The sequence below is a fragment of the Bidens hawaiensis genome, unplaced genomic scaffold (genome assembly GCF_021521415.1).
Source record: "Bidens hawaiensis isolate Kalapana, Puna unplaced genomic scaffold, B.hawaiensis_p1.1 tig00009309_1, whole genome shotgun sequence".
In the NCBI taxonomy this organism is placed as follows: domain Eukaryota; kingdom Viridiplantae; phylum Streptophyta; class Magnoliopsida; order Asterales; family Asteraceae; genus Bidens; species Bidens hawaiensis.
The window spans coordinates 354,968-359,840 of record NW_027491686.1 but is presented as its reverse complement, the minus strand read 5'-3'; positions in this window follow the sequence as shown (position 1 = coordinate 359,840).

The window sequence follows — 4,873 nt, the reverse complement described above, 5'->3', positions numbered from 1 at the left end:
TTAAAGAACTTGGTCTGACTGTCTTCGATAAGAATTGGTTGATCTACGAATTTAAGGTTTTCATTAATCTTTATGTCCTTCAAAGGCATTGAGAGAGATTCATCTACAAAACATTTTCAAAGATTTGATACGTGGAATCATTGTATACTCCTTTCATCTCATCTAGTAATGCCATCGGGAGGTTATTGGTCCAGACTTTTTGGTCATTTCAAAAGGACCTAAAAAACGGGGGCTTAATTTTCCTTACTTGCCAAATCTGACTACGCCCTTGCATGGTGATACTTTAAGCAAAACCTTGTCTCCTTCTTGAAATTCTAATTGTTTGCGACGAACATCAGCATAGCTCTTTTGTGTGTCTCTTGTTGCCTTCAAACGTACTCTAATCTGAAGTACTTTTTCAGTTGTCTCTTGAACTATTTCAGGACCTGATAATTGATTATCTCCAGCTTATGACCAACATACAGGCGTTCTACACTTACGACCGTATAAAGCTTCAAATGGTGTTGCTTGAATGCTGGTATGGTAACTATTGTTATATGCAAACTCCATTGGAGATAAGTTTGTATCCCAACTACCTCCAAAATCTATTGCACATGCCCGAAGCATGTCCTCCAGAGTTTGAAGTTCTTTTACTTTGTTCGCCAGTTTGAGGATGATAGGCAGTACTTAAGTTCAAGTTTGTGCCCATTGCTTTTTGAAAACTCTTCCAGAAGCGTGATGTAAACCGAGTATCTCTGTTTGAGATAATAGATAACAGCACACCATGTAATGATACTATGTTATCAACATATATGTGTGCCAATCTATCCATACTACACGTTTCTTGTATAACAATGAAACGTGTAGACTTAGTAAGTCTGTCTACGATAACCCAGATTGCATCATTTTGTCGTGAAGTTTTTGGTAACTTCATAATTGTAACAACCCACATTTAAAAAAAAGGTAAAATATTGAAATTAAGCCAAGTGAATTAGATAATGTATTTAACACATAATCCTAATAAATAATAATAACAATTCCCGTCCACATTATCATAGTTCATCAAAACACTCTTTTATATTGTTATTTGAAGTTAATATTTAAACTTAACTAACTATACTCCCAAAAATACCAATCAAAGATTGGATTCCAACTCTCTTATCCCTTTGATTTCAGCTTCCACTTCTAATAAGATATATTTTAACTTCAAATTTTGAATGAACACAATTGTAGTTCCATTCAAAGAACTTGTGTAACAAACTCTTCATCCTCATCATAATAACAACCATCCACCCTTATCTCCATTTCATTACATTGACAACCACAACCCACCTTTTCTTTTCACAACCTATATAAACCCTAACACAAAAACTTTATCAATCATTCAAGTCATCAAGATTCCAAGATCGTTCTAGGTGAATTAGACTCTAAACCCTATTGTATTTTCTTTAATATGCAAAACACAGATTCTAAACTAACTTGATTATTTTATTACTTCTGAAATCATCCACCAAAAGGGATCCAAGTCGTGAGGGCAGCCAAGAAACATCGTCCTCACCGAATACCAAACCGTCCTCGCTATGCTTATACTCTTCGTTTTGTTGTTAGGCCGTCTTGTGGGTAAGCTAAATGAGGCAATGGCTTTAGGCCTCCAGTTTTATAAGGCCTCTATCTTAATTAGGAGTTATGTATTATGAGATTTTGAAAGTATAGTTATTTTAGAATTGACAACTCATTGATGTTCACAAGCTAAGGAGGATTGTTTCATATCCATTACCACCGCATATCATCCATATTTTATAATTATAATTCTTGTATACGAGACAAAGAACGTTCTGAAATTTGGATCAAAGCCACCAAGAACGAGACAAAGATCTTAAATATTTAAGCCACCAAGTCTACCTCTATACGCATAACAAAAAGAAAAGGAAAAGGCCTCAACATTTTAGTTAGTTTTAGGCCTCCACGGACGATGAGCCGGCCTGGTTGTTTCTGCATAAATATTTATAAACATACCCTAATGATCTAGACATAATGATAATATAACATGAATATGATGATAGTTGGTCGTTTATGATGATTTCATACAAGTTTGATACGTAAAAACTCGCTTATAACTCAAGCAGTCGCAACAGTTAATAAAAGCATATTTGAAAACTGAGTTTCATGGCACCATAACTTGTTGATAACTAATTTTGGTTGATTCTTGAGTCTAAATTGTAGTTCTATGAGTCTAGTTTTCAGAAGACTAAGTTTCGTATATTTTTTGTAAAGTATAAGTTGGTCAAACAGATTTTATACAAACCTATGTCAAATCTGATCTCGAGACAGATTCACTGAGCTGTTTTCCTGAAGTCATAACTCATTCGCTATACTTCCAAAACACTTGAGTCTTCTTCTGGAATGTTATATCATCTAGAAAGTTTTCCAACTGGTCTTGCATAATTCTCCCAAGCGTATAATTATTAATGAATTTTGGCGTAAAGTGTCGCTAAAAAGTGACGGTTACAATCCGTCATTGTTTTATGGCTTTTATTAAATTATATATAAATAATAAAAATAGAAAAATAGTTTTGAAAACTAGAAACATGTTAGACATTTTCATATAATTTTTTTCGAACAGAACTTGATCGTTTGGTCACTCAATAAATTCGGGAAACAAACCCCAAGTTTGGCAAGAATCTAAAACCCTCAGTTTTAATGAATAATTAAGTTCTTAACATAATTAACTCTACAACCTAATTACAGAATTTAACCCTAAGTTTATCATTTGGCGTTAAACCATCATCAATTATCAATAAAAACCGCAATGCTTATCACTCAATCAACTTAGTCCTTATACGTGAATGTGTTGTAGCAACCTCATAGGACGACCCTTTCAGCTTACTTGCAACCTTTTTGTGGAATAACTATCAACGCTATCAGGTGAGTTCATAGCCCCTTTTTCATGTTTTTAAACGTTTTATACTTTGGGGTGGAAACATGCAACTTATTTATTCTATGTTTTATATATGCTATTTGATTCAAGCTTTATTTCATAACATTCGTTATGTGTGATCATTACAAGTGTATACATATTCGCATTGACAACCATTAACTTGTTAAGCCCGTGGTAGTATAATGATAGATCTATTGGCCTGACCCACCCACTCAGGCCTCAAGTAGAGACTTGTGTGTTCAGAATCTAATGATCTTTAAACATTTAACATAATAGTCTGATTAGACGACTCACTAAACGTGTTAAAGGTTTGGTTGTAATCACAAAGGTATACAAGTAACTTAACACATATGGAATGTTTTCAACATATAACTCATATTCTATTGTTTTACTTAAAACTTGCGTTCTCACAAACTATTTTGAGTTGACACTCTCGCATGGTTTTCAGGTATTGGAAATTAGGTTGTTGAAAGATTGCTTGGTGCAAGACATAGGCAGATGGACCTAATTTAAATAATGAATATAATAATCTTTATTTCATGTTTTATTTGTTTGTTTTTATTTGAACAATATGTGTTTGTTACTTGTTTTAAATCTATTAATGAATTATGAAACTTTAGTCGATCATGAGCTATGAGCAATCATCGTCTCGTCCGGGCATGTTCCGTCGTTGGTTGAGGTGTGACAATAATGAAATCCATAGTTATCATATCCCATCTCCAAATTGGAATCTCAGGCTAGTGTAGTAAGCCTGCTGGCTTTTGATGTTCTGATTTGATCCTTGAACAAGTTAGACATTTAGAAACATAGATAGCAATGTGTTTCTTCATTCCAATCCACCAGTAATCATTCCTTAAATGTAGGAGAATATTTATATTATTTTGTGTATAATTTAGAGCACGTCAAATAACATTTCATCTTTCTTCTAAGTTTGCCATGAAGAATCTTCGCTCCCTAAGTTATTTTCTTTGTATATCGGTTTCTCGGAATCCAAAAGAAATGCTTTTGTTTCAATAGAAATATTCCCAAGACATTTTTAATAAGGCAAAGATGACCGATTGCAACCCCGTACATACTCTGGTCGATACAGTCGGTAAGTTGGGTACTAATGCAAGTTATTTAATTCCATAATCTACCATGTACCATAGCCTCGTCGCGGCTCTTCAATACTTAACCTTCACTAAACCGGACATCTCCTACGCGCTTCAGCAAGTCTGCATGCATGTGCATGCTCCTCATTTTTGTCATCTCGATGCACTCACCAGATTTTGAGATATGTGAATGGTACCTTAACGATGAGTGTTTACATGAGACGTAGCTCAATTTCTTCTTTTTTTTTGTATACGACGTTGATTAGGCGGGCTGCCTCGACACTCGTCGCTCAACTTCCAATACCATCTACTTGGGTGATAATCTCATATCCTGGCAGTCTAAGAGACAAACCACGATCTCTTAGAACACTTGGGTTGGCAAGCGCGGTTGTGGTATTATGTTGGATTTGAATCTCCTGCTTGATTGGGTCAACCTACACGAGGAGCATCCCTAGTGCATTGTGGCAATGCAAGTACTATTTATATATCGGGGAATCCAATTCAACATCAAGGTACCAAGCATATAAAAACTTCACCCGGAACAAAGTTCAAGCCAGCCAAATTCGTGTTACACGTTCCTCGCTATCAACTAGCCGATATTCTTACGAAGGGCTTGCCACGTGTGTTGATGACTTCAAATCCAGTCTAAGTTGTTTAATGACTTCAGATCCAGTCTAAGCATCCAACATCCTCCTTAGACTTGGGGGTAAATTGACTAGATTAGTTCTCATAACAGTCGACGAGGGTAGTCGAGTGTTAATATTGTATCTATGTATATGATACGATAATGAGGAGACCAATCGATTGAGCCATAATAATTCTATTATGAACCATCTTCATCATTTTAAAAACTTGATACAAACAA